The sequence below is a fragment of the Lipophrys pholis genome, assembly GCF_963383615.2.
Source record: "Lipophrys pholis genome assembly, chromosome: 11".
Classification (NCBI taxonomy): domain Eukaryota; kingdom Metazoa; phylum Chordata; class Actinopteri; order Blenniiformes; family Blenniidae; genus Lipophrys; species Lipophrys pholis.
Genome location: NC_137631.1, coordinates 15227148 through 15244736, shown reverse-complemented (window position 1 = coordinate 15244736; position 17589 = coordinate 15227148).

The window sequence follows — 17589 nt, the reverse complement described above, 5'->3', positions numbered from 1 at the left end:
GGATATAAAGAAATTAAGAAGATTTTAGTTATCTTTTATTGTATGTTGGAAAGTAAACCCATAGGACATGTAATATTAACTTTTGAAAAGAATGTCATGAGCAGGCGTCGGTCAGCTGATATCTTATTTCATTACAATTTTAAAGATCTTTGTGTGGATGTGTGTATTAATGTGTTTGGTAATGTGAGGAGTGTTTCGGGGCAGGTGTGACCTGTATTATGTCGGTTGTCTGCTCTCGAAGAACTTTTGGAGTCGCTGGGGTTGGTTCAAACAGACGTTTATTACATCGTCCTGGGCAAATACAATCCAAAGGGAATAATGGCTTCTTGTGGTAACGGCACATACAGCAGCCTGTAGACCATGGGTGTCAAACTCTGGCCCGCGGGCCAAATTTGGCCCGCCGTGTAATTTCATTTGGCCCTTTAAGCAATATCAAATTAACATTAGAGCTGGCCCGTCGGTATTAAACAGCGGCGGTGCCGCTGTAACACCGCATTCACCGCTAATACTACAAATCCCATAATGCTCTGCTGTTGTTTTGGCGCGCCAGCCATGCTTTCTCCTCTGTGTCAGTAGCCAGCGATCCGTGTTCTTGCTCAACGCTTCGGCTGAAAGCCGGCCAGCTCACCCCGCCTCTCCGTGCCTCTCTCCCCGACGTGCTGCGGCCGACTACACCATCAGTGTCACTGTGTTACCCCTACCAAAAATGCCGAAAAGGAAGGGAGAAAACAGAACTTTTCTGGACAGGTGGGAGACAGAATATCTGTTTATATACGGAAAAGACAGACCTGTTTGTCTCGTTTGTGGAGCCAACGTGTCGGTAACTAAGGAGTACAACATTAGGCGACACTATGAAACGAAACACCAGGAAAAGTACAAGGACCTGGACACGACTCAAAGGAGCCAGAAAGTAGAGGAGATGAAAAGAGGTTTGGTTTCACAACAGAATATGTTCAAGAAAGCCACAGCACAAAATGAGGCTGCTGTAAAGGCAAGTTATATCGTGGCAGAAGAAATCACCAAATCAACCCGACCCTTTAATGATGGAGAGTTTGTTAAAAAGTGCATGCTGAAAGTTTGTGACCAAGTGTGCCCAGAGAAAAAGCAGGCCTTTTCAAACGTAAGCCTGAGCAGGAACACAATAGCTGATCTTGCCACCAATCTGCATGACCAGCTGATGGAAAAGGGAAACAATTTTGTTTCTTTTTCCCTTGCTGTGGACGAGAGCACTGACGCGTCTGATACTGCGCAGCTGTCAATCTTCATCTGCGGTGTCGACTCAAAGATGTGTGTTACGGAGGAGCTTTTGGGATTTAAATCCATGCATGGTACAACCACAGGGAAGGAAATCTTTGAGGAGGTTTGCAAATGTGTAACTGAAATAAACCTGCCGTGGGATAAACTCGTGGGATTAACCACTGATGGTGCGCCAGCGATGAGTGGTAAAAAGAATGGACTGGTGGGCAGGATTCGTGAAAAGATGCGGGAAGAGAACTGTGCAGGTGAGCTATCTGTTTATCACTGCATCATACATCAAGAGTCACTGTGTGCTAAAGCCCTAAAGATGGAACATGTTATGACCACAGTAACACAAGTTGTTAACTTTATAAGAGCCAAAGGTCTGAATCACCGCCAGTTTAAGTCTTTTCTGGACGAGTTTGGTTCGGAACACAGAGACGTGCCGTATCACACAGAGGTGAGATGGTTAAGCCGCAGAAAAGTACTGAACAGATTTTTCGAGCTGCGTGAAGAAATATGTCAGTTTCTGCAAAGCAAAGGGAAGGACACAGCAGAGCTCCGGGAGCAAAAGTTTCTGTGTGAGCTGGCCTTTCTGTGTGACATCTCAAGCCATCTTGATGTGCCTGCAGCTACAGGGGCGGGGCCACGTCATCACAGATATGTACTCGGCAGTGAGAGCTTTTAAAACTAAACTCTGCCTGTGGGAGAATCAGCTGCTGCAAGGAAACCTTGGCCATTTCCCCTGCTGCCAAACCATAAAAACGCAGATCTCTACCGCCGCTTGCGCACAGTTTGCTGAAAAACTCAGTGTACTCGGCGCTGAGTTTAGCCGGCGATTTGGCGACTTTGATGGTCAGAAATGTAGATTTGAACTGCTTAGTAATCCCTTCGCAGTTGATGTGGAAAAAGCACCAACTAACCTCCAAATGGAGCTGATTGAACTCCAGTGTGATGACACGCTGAAGTCAAAGTATGATGCTGTTGGCGTGGCACAGTTTCCACAATTCATCCCTGACACAAGGCCTCAGCTCCGCACCCAAGCTGCTCAATTGCTCTCCATGTTCGGCAGCACTTATCTATGTGAGCAACTTTTCTCATCAATGAAGATGACGAAAACGTCTCACAGGATACGTCTGACTGATGAACACCTTCGTTCGATAATGAAGGTTGCCTCAGCTCAAAGCCTGAACCCCGACATTGATGAACTAGCATCCAAGAAAAGATGCCAGGTATCTGGCTTGGGCACATCAGATTAGATCAGTGTGTCGCAAACTGAGTAGTAAAACGGCCTGAATGGTTGATTTATTCATTGTTATTTTATTTTCAAATGTATTAGCCTGTGGAAAAAGTTAATGTTGATATTTACCTCAGAAGGCTGCAAATAGAAAAGAGGCATTCAATTTTTTATTTAAATTTTATTTAATATGCCATTGATGTTTTTTCGTTTGTTTTTTGAAAGTTGATTTTGCACTTTAAGTTATATAACCGTTGCTTGTTCCATATTCAGTGTTAAAGCAAATCAGTGTAGCAAACTGAGCAATAATTAACGTTTTATTCATGCACTTGCTCTTGCTACTTCAAGGCTTGAATGTTTGATTCATTCATTATTGTTATTTTATTTTCAAATTTATTATTAGCCCGTGGAAAAAGTTTATTTTGATATTTACCTCAGAAGGCTGCAAATAGAAAAGAGGCATTCAATTTTTATTTAAATTTTATTTGATATGCCATTGATATTTTTTAATTATTATTATTATTATTTGAAACTCGATTTTGCATGTCACTATGAAGTTATATAAACCTTGCTTGTTCAATATTCAATGCAAAACTTGTTTGGGTCCCTATTAAAAGGTTAATTTGTTAAACCTTGGCCCGCGGTTTTGTTCAGTTTTAAATTTTGGCCCACTCTGTATTTGAGTTTGACATCCCTGCTGTAGACAGCACAATACTAACAGTCAGCTACCTCATTTTAAAGTGATAAAACCCAACAAAAACAAAGGCTAAACTTCACAATAACACAGAGAAAATAAAGTTAAAAGTACTAACAACTTAGGTACAGTAGTTTCCATTATTTCAACCAGTATGTGAGGTAAGGAAGTCTTTAACAATTTGATGACACAGGTGATAGATGAACATGCTCCCATGAGGAAACAATTCGTGAGGAATGTCTCTGCTCTATGGCTGGATCAAGACCTCAAGCAATACATGAAACAAAGTGTAACCGAGTAGTTAATTTGATCCAGTAATTTTATTGTATTTCTATATTTTCATTTATTTGGTCAACAAAATTAGATCATCTGTTGCAATTGAGTCCTATGAGCTGCCATAAAGAATGCAGGCATGCAATTGGTTCGAAGGGAGTAAGTCCCGGCCTCTTCACGGACCGAGAGCATCAGTACAAGTCCTTGCATGTGCTGCGGTGAAGAAACGAGTTAATAACAGGATACGTTGTAATGTGTTGTTACGCCTGAATTAACTCAGCCAGATCTCGAGCTGAGTGACAGAGGTGATTCGCCAACCTGTGTACAGGAGTTTCGTACTTTTGGGGAGAGTCTTGGTGAGTTACTGCAGCTGAGCTAACGCAGTTAGCCACATTAGCCTTGGGTTGTCATCAACTGGAGGGCCACTTAGGCCATGGGCCAGAGGACAAGTTTTGACAAAGTGGTACCATCTGGGTGGGCAAAGATTGCCATATATTTTCTGAAAGCCAACAGTCTCAGGTGTCTGAAAATGCACGATAACATTTATACTTGGTAGCTTTTAGAAATTACAGCTCAGCAAACATTGGAGATATTACACATATTACAGCATATTACACATTTCCTGAAAGCCCATAGCCTCGCCTTCATGATTACATTACTTTTGGAGCTATAAAATATATTTGGTGTTATGTAGAGTATGTTAAATGAAGTCATATCCTGAATTTTGACCTTGACTTTAGAGCATGATCTTGACCTTTAAATAAATAAATAAATTCCCCATATCAAGTAGACCAAGCTTAAAGCTCTGAAAGCTACTAAGTTGAAAATGTTATCATGCATTTTCAGACACCTGAGACTGTTGGCTTTCAGAAAATATATGACAGCCTTTGCCCACCCAGATGGTACCATATTGGCCTCTGGCCCATGGACTAACTAGAAAGCATGTGATTAGCTGTGTAACTAATTTTGTTCACCATTATGAAGTAGATGCTGAGTATTGGTGCTACAGTTAAAGCACATTAGTTCTGTCCTGGTTATTTCATAGAGAGTAAGAGTTAAAGGGGTTGAAAAATGAATTCATAAAAGTAAAAAAAATGTATCTTTGTCAAAGGGATAAAAAACTATTCCATTAAAGAAAAAACTACAGTTAAAAGGTTAAAATGAACAAATAATTCATTTCATCATTATTATATTGCAATAGTATGTTAGAGAGTTTGAGATTTCATTATGGCCATAGAAAACTGATTTCATGATTTGATGTAGTGAATATGAATGAATATTCTTTATAGAAGTGCCATGCACACATGTGCCCAGCCCACATGGACTTTTATGACACTATATACATTAATAGGAAGATGACAGTCATGATACAGCTTCAATTTAACACAAACATTTCATCAAAGTCAAGAGTCTGGATACAAAGTTTTCAGTCTCATTGTCCATGCTTCTTCCACATATCTTGCATGGATGAGGCGGTGCACGACTTCTAGTTATGGCTGTGGTAACAAGGGCCGGGGGGGAAAGAGGAGCTGCACAGTGACGTAACTGCTGTGCCGTCACATTGTTTTTCTTTGGTGTAATAATAATTAAAAAAAGAAAGAAAAAGTGAGTGAGTGCACAGTAAACGTGCACCAATGTATTCAACATGCGGCGAGTGGAGAAGTGAGGGCGGTTGAAGCAGAAGACCGAACGCAGTCTCCTCCTACCGGTTCACCGGAGTCACCGGTGCAGATACACGCAAACGACAAACATGAAATACATACACATCTGATGAAATAAGTATGGTTCTCCCATATTTCAGACCCTGGAGGTCACTCTCAGTCAGCTGTCCATCCAGAACCTGGAACCTCACCGTCCCTCACCCCCCCAGATCCGGGAGTGAGGCAGACCTGGAGCGCGGCAGCAGGGGCCAGCCCGCTCCACCAGGGGAGTGATGGCAGAGGGAGGCGGGTCTCAATGAGACGTGGAGTGATGAGTCAGGAAATCCATTCCACAGTTTGCAGCCAGCGAGCAGGCTAGGGAAGTAGCACTGTGGCTATCCAAAGTTTCATGACAACATGTCGCTGTTTTAGAACGTATTTTACACTCAAAACACCGCAAAGCAACACGTTGACGTAGATGTTTGTAAAGCCGTAGTACAGCGAGGCGGTGGCTCTGTCGCCAGATGTCACCGTTTTAAAACTCCAGCTTGCCAAGGAGAACAGCACTGACTGCGGCATCAAAACAATGAAAAGCAGCTCCTCCGCTGCAGCAGTCGATTCACACCTCCGTGAAGCTGCGTCCTACTCCACTCGTCCAAGCCCAACTTTTCATGTTGTTCTTATGGGAGTATGCTGGGGCCTTTACTTGCTCAGCCTTATAGCCCCCCCCAAAGTGCCAAAACTCAACATCACATGGGCAGAGAGATCACAGAAGTCACAGCAAGCACACAGAGAGCAAGTGCAGAAAGTGGTCTGACTGTGCGCGATTACAGTATTTATGTGCTTGTGTTTTTGGCACTAAATTGACGCCATACGCTTTCCTTATTAATACAACACCAACACTGAAAGATTGAAAAAGATACAAAATAATATGACCTCACTCATGAAAGAGGAGAACAAAGAAAAAATTATTGTATATCACCACTTAGACATTTGGACTACAATGGAACTGACAGACCCCGGCTAGCTCAGTTGGTAGAGTATGAGACTTATAATCTCAAGGTAGTGAGTTTATGTCCCATGCCGGGCGCCACCTTCCCGTGGGCTCACCACCTGCAGGAAAGGTTCTTAATCGGTGCAATGTGATCTGGGAGACAGTGCTCAGACTGCCACCCCCTCGACCCGGAAACGGATAAGCGGGAGAAAATGGATGGAACTGACAGATCATTTTGTTTTAAAGGGGACATATCATATGCTCCATTGATCGAATTGGAAAACAAACCTGATGTTGTGTCATCCGGGTTTTTTAGCCAATCCCAAACCAGGTAGACCCTCCCTTTGACCCACCCACAATCAGGCCCCTCTGCGTGCGCTTCGTTTACCCCTTGCTCCCGCTGCAGGTAAGCAAACATGGCGAAGATACGAGCAAAACACGCCAGATACACCGTTATTAATTGCATCAACGAGCAGAGGTGTCTATTTTTACTGCCTTCGTCTGAGCCTGTGAGGACCCAGTGGATAATTTTTTTTAATGGGAATCTACTAACAAGACTTCCCAAAGTTTTATATGTCCGCTCCCAGCACTTTACGAAGGAGTGTTTTCATAACGTCGGCCAGAACAACGCTGGATTCCTGCAAGACTTCAAATAAAGCATGGATCTGTACCAACTATCTGTGACTCTACTGCAAATGTGGGAACTGCAAGTAAAATGCTCTGATTTATATGCTTTCATGTTAATTTTTGAAGCACCAGGCAGGTTAGTTTGCAACAGCTGAGGCCACGTTTTTTGGGGGGCGTTTATTGTGATGTATTGTTTATGTCTGCAAAGTTGTGCTGATAGAGACTGTAGATCAAATGGAGGCTTTGCAGAGTCTGAGGTATGTGTATGGCATTGACAACTGTGAGGTGATTGTTTTATTTATTTCTATGATTCAATGGTGGCTCAGGATAGTCTCCTGTCCGCTATGATAATTAGTAGAGGATAATTAATTAACACGATCTCAGTGTTGCATGCACATAGTTAGATAAGTGCTTAGTCACTCGGGCTGGTCTGAATGGTAATTTCTGTGCTGTTAAAATAGTACATTTCTTTCTTTCAGCGCAGTGGTGGGGGAAAGGAGAACAGAATGCATATTTTGACCATTTACTGTTCCATTATTGTTCCATTTACTTTAAAACAACTGCACTATTTTTGTAATTTTGCTGAGTAAAAAGATATATTGGCAGGAAGCCCCACCCCTCTTTTCAATCAATCAATCAATCAATGAAAGACTTAATTTGTCCCCAGGGGGCAATTAAATGGTAGCTTAGAGCAGGCAGTGCAAATAAATGAATAGATAAATAATATAACAACAGACAACAACGACACCACCGGGTAAATAAATACCAGTAATAGTAAAAATCTGATAATAAAACTGTGAGTCAGTTATAATTACAACAAGGAATGTTGGTCAAAGATTAAAGTATGTATAAACATGGTGGAGGAGGCCAGGCAGTGATAAAGCAGATCAATTTTCAATTTTATGTTGAGACGATGGAGGCTGTTGTCGACAGCTGCTGAAAGTAACTAAAAAGGTAACTTGTATTCTAACTGAGTTACTTTCAAAACCAATTTTTCTTCAATTTATCTCTCTGTCTATCCTATCCTATCCTTTCCTCTCCTCTATCCCCTCACCCCAACCGGTAAGGAGAAAGCCGCTACATCCGAGTCTGGTTTCTGCAAAGCTTTCTTCCTGTAAGAGGGAGTTTTTCCTTTCCACAGTCGCAAAAAATCTGCTTGCTAATGTGGATTCATTGGGTTTTTCTCTTTTCTCTGTTAAAAACACCTAGAAATGACTGTGTTGTATTTGGTGCTATATAAATAAAGTTGAATTGAATTGAATTGTCACTGTGTTGAATCGTGCCGCTTTGATGTTATGACATCACAGCGTCACATTATGTCAAAGGTGTTTTCACTTTGATGCATTGTGACATCAAAGCATCACAGTACATCAAAGGGAAATGCAAAAGACTAGATTTAGGCAGGTTCAGAAGGATATTCTCTAGCTCTGTTAAAGTCACTTGTGTTTAATTTTCACAAGGTTACGATGGCTGGAAGTTCTCCCAATAACACAATGCATGAGTCAGAAGTATTTATAATACATCCACTGCGGAATCTTCTGCAGGAACTATTCCATGATCTAGAGGAGCAGTTAAATGAAATTGAGAAGAAAAAGGCGTTTCAACAACAGCATGAGCTTCAACGATTGCATTCTAATTTGAAGAGGTTTGAGTCAGAATTTGACGACATGATGGAGGATCTCCCCAAAAAGTTAGCATTTGTGACTCAGCACCATCGTCTTGCTAGGATGACTCAATTGGAAATACTGGAGCATTATAAGACACAATATCATCATTCACAGAATGAACTTGACAAAATGAAATCCTTGTGGAAGACACAAGAGATCGCACAATCGAGGCATGAGATGAAAATACTGGAGTTACAAAAGGAGAGCGCAAATATCAATGCCCAAAATACCCGTCTTAATGCTCAGGTTGGCCAGCTCAAAGAGCAGGTCGAGATGAAACAGAGAAAGATTGACAGTCTGGAGGAAGCTCAAGCCCTTTCCCAAAAACTTTGTCAAAGTTCTCAGGATAAATTGCAACAAAAGCAATCCAATTGGGAGAAGACAAGATCAAGATATAAGATGAAAATACTGGAGTTACAAAAGGAGAGCACAAATATCAATGCCCAAAACACCCGTCTTAATGCTCAGGTTGGCCAGCTCAAAGAGCAGGTCGAGATGAAACAGAGAAAGATTGACTGTCTGGAGGAAGCTCAAACCCTTTCTCAAAAACGTCAAAGTTCTCAGGATAAATTGCAACAAAAGCAATCCAATTGGGATGAGACACAATCAGTATATAAGATGAAAATACTGGAGTTACAAAGGGAGAGCACAAATATGAATGCCCAAAACACCAGTCTTAATGCTCAGGTTGCCCAGCTCAAAGAGCAGGTCGAGATGAAACAGAGAAAGATTGACAGTCTGGAGGAAGCTCAAGCCTTTTCCCAAAAATGTTGTCAAAGTTCTCAGGATGAATTGCAACAAAAGCAATCCAATTGGGATGAGACACAATCAGTATATGAGATGAAAATACTGGAGTTACAAAAGGAGAGCACAAATATGAATGCCCAAGACAGCAGTCTTAATGCTCAGGTTGCCCAACTCAAAGAGCAGGTCGAGATGAAACAGAAAGAAATTGACAGTCTGGAGGAAGCTCAAGCCCTTTCCCAAAAACTTTGTCAAAGTTGTCTGGATGAATTGCAACAAAAGCAATCCAATTGGGAGAAGACAAGATCAAGATATAAGATGAAAATACTGGAGTTACAAAAGGAGAGCACAAATATCAATGCCCAAAACACCCGTCTTAATGCTCAGGTTGCCCAGCTCAAAGAGCAGGTCGAGATGAAACAGAGAAAGATTGACAGAGTGGAGGAAGCTCAAACCCTTTCTCAAAAACGTCAAAGTTCTCAGGATAAATTGCAACAAAAGCAATCCAATTGGGATGAGACACAATCAGTATATAAGATGAAAATACTGGAGTTACAAAGGGAGAGCACAAATATGAATGCCCAAAACACCAGTCTTAATGCTCAGGTTGCCCAGCTCAAAGAGCAGGTCGAGATGAAACAGAGAAAGATTGACAGTCTGGAGGAAGCTCAAGCCTTTTCCCAAAAACGTTGTCAAAGTTCTCAGGATGAATTGCAACAAAAGCAATCCAATTGGGAGAAGACAAGATCAAGATATAAGGAGAAAATACTAGAGTTACAAAAGGAGAGCACAAATATGAATGCCCAATACACTAGTCTTAATACTCAGGTTGCCCAGCTCAAAGAGCAGGTCGAGATGAAACAGAGAAAGATTGACAGTCTGGAGGAAGCTCAAGCCTTTTCCCAAAAACGTTGTCAAAGTTGTCAGGATGAATTGCAACAAAAGCAATCCAATTGGGATGAGACACAATCAGTATATGAGATGAAAATACTGGAGTTACAAAAGGAGAGCACAAATATGAATGCCCAAAACACCAGTCTTAATGTTCAGGTTGCCCAGCTCAAAGAGCAGGTCGAGATGAAACAGAGAAAGATTGACAGAGTGGAGGAAGCTCAAACCCTTTCTCAAAAATGTCAAAGTTCTCAGGATGAATTCCAACAAAAGCAAACCAATTGGGATGAAACACAATCAGTATATGAGCTGAAAATACTGGAGTTACAAAAGGAGAGCACAAATATGAATGCCCAAAACACCAGTCTTAATGCTCAGGTTGCCCAATTCAAAGAGCAGGTCGAGATGAAACAGAAAGAAATTGACAGTCTGGAGGAAGCTCAAGCCCTTTCCCAAAAACGTCAAAGTTCTCAGGATGAATTGCAACAAAAGCATACCAATTGGGATGAGACACAATCAGTATATGAGATGAAAATACTGGAGTTACAAAAGGAGAGCACAAATATGAATGCCCAAAACACCAGTCTTAATGCTCAGGTTGCCCAGCTCAAAGAGCAGGTCGAGATGAAACAGAGAAAGATTGACAGAGTGGAGGAAGCTCAAGCCCTTTCCCAAAAATGTCAAAGTTCTCAGGATGAATTGCAACAAAAGCAATCCAATTGGGATGAGACACAATCAGTATATGAGCTGAAAATACTGGAGTTACAAAAGGAGAGCACAAATATGAATGCCCAAAACACCAGTCTTAATGCTCAGGTTGCCCAACTCAAAGAGCAGGTCGAGATGAAACAGAAAGAAATTGACAGTCTGGAGGAAGCTCAAGCCCTTTCCCAAAAACGTTGTCAAAGTTCTCAGGATGAATTGCAACAAAAGCAATCCAATTGGGATGAGACACAATCAGTATATGAGCTGAAAATACTGGAGTTACAAAAGGAGAGCACAAATATGAATGCCCAAAACACCAGTCTTAATGCTCAGGTTGCCCAGCTCAAAGAGCAGGTTGAGATGAAACAGAAAAAGGTTCAGGACAGAGGTTTTTGGTGTCGCAGTAAAGGCCTAATGAAAGCAGTTGTAAAAACTGGCATCCAAACTGCAAGTGTTCTGATTCCTGTCGTGGTGGCTCTTGGTGCCATGGAAGTTGCCAGCAACAATCCAGACCCCAACACTTTATTGTCTGACTGTGTCTACCATCTGCTGAAGCCCTTCTACCACATGGATCACACAAAATGTGTTCCCTTTTAAAAAAAAGTAAATGCTGCAATCTGCCTGAAACTCGTGGGTCACTTGTCCGTCCACTTGTCTCCACAGTGTCTGACTTGTCATGAGTTTCGCCTGTGTCGTCCCTCCTTCCCAGAGTATTTCAACCCTTCTCTCTGTGGACTCTCAGTCTTGTTTCATTGCCGACCCCAGCGTCATTCTGTTCTCTCTGAAAGACTAATGTTTCATGGGTTGTTAGACTCTTTGGACCCTTGGACATTTTTGTCTTCTTAGATCCATGAATTAACTCTGTTCTTCTGATCTTCTGATCGTTTACCTTCCTGGCTGCTAGGAAGATGTACCTCTGCATGTTGGGAGCCTCCACCTCTCTCTGAGATTGCTGACTGGCTACACCTGTGAGGAAGTCTATTAAAGCAAGCTTCCTCAGTTCATTTTCTCTCTCACCCAGACAAATTGCCGACTCCGTTTGTGAGATTATACAAGATTATTTCATTGGACAATATAACGGGACGGCACTCTGATCATTCTCAATTTCACTTTGTGTTGGCACTGATGTGCCCTTATTTTCATATATATTTTGCTATTGAATTCTTTTGCGGCTCAGTGACGACACATTATGTGTTGGAATATTAATTCCTCACTGACGGCACAACTGTGCATTCCATGTGTTTTGCTGTTCTGTCATACGGCCATTATCAACTTTTTTTTTCAGCTGCAATCCAAGTGGTGCAAAACGCACATGGGAACAAGTGCGTAACAAATATAAAAATATCACGCAAAACGGTCAGTGACAAGGCTTCATTCCTTCACGCTGTCTGGATGAAATAACTTGTGTGTGTGTATATATATATATATATAACATATGATTTATGAGATATTCTTGGCAGCCCGCCTTCTCAGGGATACACTCCTGCTAAGGAACTTGCCCTCTCTTTTCCCATGATGGAGGGTGCGGGGGGGGGGGTCCTCTTCAGAGGACAACATTGGTGCTAACCACAGCTATTCAGGCTGTGGTTAGTGACAATACATAAAGACCTTTTTCCATATCTTATGTTACCCACTCAGGTGGAGGCCATAATGAGGACACGGTGTCTGTGTACTCAGAAAGACCATCACTGGTACGATTCAGTCCAAGTTTTCAAATTGTTTTTACACCTACAAATGTTGCCTGTCCTTGCACAGATGGAGCCTAAACAATGTGGTGGCTGCTGGGTGAACTTTTAAATTCTCACTAATGGTGGTGGTCTTGCTCCTTGTACTCATGCTTTATGTCCTATAAATAAGACATTGCTGTTATTTTACAGGACGAAGGAACCATTTCTGAGCCTGAGGCCTCCACCTCAAGACAAGTGAGCAGACGGTGACCAAGACATGCAATGAAGAGTGTGACATTAACGTTGGTTAAATGACAGCCATGAAGTAACTGTATATTACATTTTATTGAGGCTGGAGCAGACACTGTGAGGAGGTGCTACAAAGCTCAAATCCAAGCCGACCTCGACTATGAAAGGCTGAAAATGAGGAAGATGGAATTGCAGGTGGAAAAACTGGAACATTCAGTGATGTGGGTTTATTCATTTTCAAGCCTGTTGAGAAAATAAATTGTACACCCGTCTCAAATTCTGAATAGAGCACTTCAGATGGTAAACACAAACTTAAATATAATTTTTCAGGCTCTCAAGGACATGGAATTAAAGTAAAATATGCTCTTTCAGGAACGGGAGAAAATGAACGGACAAGAAAACTCAAATCAATAAACATGTTTAACTGAAAAACTGCTGTGTGATGGCATTTCTTGCTGCCATCCCTGTAGGGTGGTCGAGGGTGATGGAGTCCACCACATCGGGGGAGGGGGCTCAATAGGAGTGGTCCGCTCATTCCTTGCAGTGGCGATATTGTGACAAATACATGCTGTAATGACTTTGCACACCCTGTCCGGGGCCACCCTGAGCCCTCTGAAAATTCCACATGCTTGGACCCACCCCAGCAGGTAAGCAGAAAGGTTATTCTGACCTGTTGTGGAAAGTTTTTCAAATGTTCATCTTACTCCTAAGCTAAATTATTATTAAATATGTAAAAGTAATAATTTTTTTATCACATAGCGGTTTGTACAGGTTTATAGTCAAAGCACTGAAGTAGTAGTAGCGTCAGCCCTACAGTGTGTTCTCTTGGTGGTTATCGTGTTACATATATGATGTGTTTTGACAGTTGCTTGTAATAATCTGGGCATCGGGGATACCAGATCCTCAGTTTGGGGAAACTGTGACATATTTCATAGAAATATTGTAGACACGGTTTAGTAAAGTTGTTTGCGTCAGGTAATACAAAGGATGCTTACCCAGGTGTATCGCGATTTGATTGCCTGTTAGAGCTCAGGCGTCGGGGACTCTGGGCCCACAGGTTGGGGAATCTGTGATGGATTTCCAAGAATTGCATAGAGGTAGTTTTTAATGTGTGAACTGATGCAGTAGCTAAGATTAGTAGTTGTGTCAGGTAATGCACAAGATGCTTACCCGGCTTTATCGTGAAATTGATTGCCCATAAGCGCCCAGGTATCCGGAATACTGGGACCACAGGTATAGATAGATAGACATAGATAGATAATAATACTGGTAATAAATAGACACACGTGTGGTTTTGGAGTCAGATTGGAGGTTAACGTTGTTGATTTGTTGCACGTTTGGTTTTGTGTGGACGTGCTAAGTTATTGTGCCGAGTGATTAAATCACCCTGTTGTGTGAGTCAGATGGATTAGAAGGATTGGAGTAAGTTTTGAGATGGTTGAACATTGGACGGAGGCTGAGTTGGGAATGGTAAAGAGAATGCTGAGCTGAGCAGAGCACAGCTGTGAGGTTGCAGGAAAAAGTCAGTTTGATTAGATGGAAGGGTATGTGAGAATGTGAGTAAGCAGTGTTCTTTAAGATGGCGGCGCTGGTGGAGAAAAGTACTGTGCTTACAAAATGGTGGCTGCTTAAAGACAATGCCACGAAGGAGACATCCTGAATTTTTTGTTGTCTTGACTGACCCTTCCCCCTGTAAGAGTCCCTCTCTGACTGCATGTTCCAACCTGCGGAGAACTAATAAAAGGGGTCTGAAATGATCAAAGTTTACACAACCATTCATTAACAAAAGTTGTATTCATCTGGTGTTCAGCACAAGGACCATACAGGCTCAATCCAACCCTAAGAAATTCAAAACAGAGCGCCTCTAAATTTGACAACTGTTCTTATACCGGGAAGGGCGTCACGCACTGTACGTCATCACGTTCTGCGTCTTCTTGGCCAATCCCGGCCTCCGGCTCCTGGTCCAATCAAAGTCTATGGTTCTTGGTCTGACGTTCTTCTCTTTACCACAAGGGCTGCACTCCGTCTGGTCTGTCTGGCAAAGGCACTTAAAATGTCCAACAATATAAACCTGTGGAAACCACTAATTCCCTGAAATTATTGTCACAAACTAAATGGCTAAATAACACGTGGCTAAGGGCACAAGCTGGCATAGATTAACAATCCCCCTTTTGACACATGCTATGTGTCGACATAAACCAAAAACAAGCACATTGTAGACTGATTAAACCTATACACTCTAGTTAGTGCAAACAAAACAATCAACATTTCTCAAGTTAACCTAAAACTAGTAGTCTATAGCATTCAAAACATAAAATCAGAGTACATTAAAAATTTTACAACCTAATAGACATAAAAACACTTCTAAAAATACTAGAATAAACATCAGTACAACTCAGTGTCCTTCCAGTATACTGGATTCCTGTGGGAAAAAAATACTAAAGGTGAGGAAAGAGGTTAGTTATCATATAGTAATCACAAAGGCATCCTGATCATCATCAGAATTGAGGGAGAACAAGGACCTTAACTCTCGGTATCGAAGCACAGGCATCTGAGTAGGAGTGTTTTTTAGACAAAGCAGACTGAATGAGCCTTTGCACTGCTCCTCTACAACAATGCACTACACCACATCCACAACAACAGAAAATACCAAGGAAAACTGCAAAAGACATAAGTAAAGAAGTAACAATACTCCTATCCTGCATTTTCTTTCAGTTCATCAGCTAATGACCTTTTTAAGCCAACACCATATCTAAAGCCATCCTGTTTTGCCAAGCCATTAGTGAAGTAGGTCCTAACTGTTCAACAATACCTTCCACAGCATCTCTTGTGTAATTGACGAACAGCTGCTGATTATAATAAATGTAATTGATCCATTTCGTATGAGCGTTTAATTCTATCTGCCACAACAAAGAAGCAAAAGCTGATCTAACATCACTCCTACCCTTATATTCTTCTGGTACACCGGCAGGCAATTCATCCCAACGAAGATATATTTTAGGAGTAAAATGAACCTTTAGGAGCCTCACGTCGTTTACGTGTGAAACCATGAACAGGATGAATATTATCTGAGGAGGCAGGAAGCAGTTTAACAGGCATAATTATCTGCACCGAAGCACAAGACCCCTTCCACCTGGTGGGAAGAACAGCATACATGTTCATGTCACCACACAACCACCAGAGGTCAGCACGGGGAGAGGTCATCTTCTGAAACAGTGAATATGCGTCAAGAGAATATGAGGTAATATCCACAATAGAATTACAGTAATCATCAGGTAAAAATCCCAAACTTACATTCCCCAAAATAGAATTAAAGCAGATATAACTATCTTTAGCAACATTTACTTAAGGGGGAACAGAGGTAGAGTTATTAAAGGGAAACAAATCATGTACAGTGGTACAGTAAGTATCACTAGGCACACGGGTAGAAGAAAATCAGAGAGGTCATGAAAAGGAGATAATGAGTATGGAGAAGTACTAAAACGAGGTCTGGTACTGGCAAGACAATCTTCCTTTCCAGCAGTTTTAACAGTATATCGAATCCAATCCAACCATTTATTTTTTTATCAGTGTCTGTATAGCCAAACTTTGTAATTCATTCCAATGTGTCATAGTGATGATATTCGGTGTATCCTGCTGTAAAGGGGAACTCAAACAAATTTCAGGGGAGGGAGTTGTAAGTGGGTTATCTTGAATTTAAAATTCGCAATAATCCCCGAGGATCTTTACCAGATAAATTAATTATTCACACATAATTGCCTGAATCCGTCTTTTTAGGGACTTTAAGTGTGAATACAAGTAGTACGTTTACATGTGTTATAGTTACTGGGACTTAGTTGAAACAAAGAAATACGATGTTTGAATTTTTTGGTTCTGTAAACCCTAAATAACCCCAATCTCTTCCAGTATTTGCTATTGCATAAGACCATTGAGCGCTCCATTCAATTGAGGCAGAGTTAGAGATACAGAGGTATCTCCTCTACCCAGCCCTGCATGGTCCTCCTCAAATTCACAGAAAAGTCATAATTTCTCACATCATTATTTTTTGGTGTTTTCAGTTTTTACCTCTAGTATTATATAATTTAATCAAAATAACAAACAAAAAATCTGATGGTCTGAAATATGTTATTTTTAAATACTGGATGATTTATATGACATATATTAGAGAGAAAGAAACACGCTTCACATTTGTTTTTGGTGAATAAGAAATATTTGGAATTTGACTGTTTGTATTTAATCAAATGGACAAATGAAGGTCTCAGGTGTATCATTGTCTGAGACACATTTGTATTACCACACAGAATTAAATTGTTTTGTCACTTTCTTATTTCGAACGCTAGATGGCAGGCACAGCGTTCTCAGAAATATGCGTTCTGTCTGTCTGTCTTTCTCTCTTTCGCTCTCTTACTGCCAATTTCATCAAAGTGAAAGTGTGGCAAAGGGTTTCCTCTGAAGGTTGTCACCAGTTTGCAGGGATTGTGTTAAGGTTTTTGAGCTTTTCTAATCACCCACAGAAATTCAACAGCCAATGAAATTGTTATTGCCTCAGATTGTTCTGGAATTAGCAAACAATTTAAACTGAAATAGGTTTTAAACATGAATTATTGTGATTCTGTTGGACATAAAACAATGAAAGCATATGTCAACTGGCAGACTGGGTATCCCGTATATTTGACCAGTGCACGGACATCTGGATATTTCCTTAAGCAATTGTTCTTCCACAGATCATCACCAAACCAAACTCTCAAGGCTTTCTCCCGCACGATTCAATTTGTTGTCTGAATTTTAAAAATGCTCATTTTAACTCCCAAGTTTTAAAGTGCTGTACAGTATATTTAAGAGAAATGTCAGATGCACATCATTGTTTTTTGTTTGTAGGTTCATGAGATGCACACATCTGACAAAACTCAAGTTCCCACCAAAGTCAGGTTGATTTGTTCCCTCTATGTCGTATCAATGAGGCGG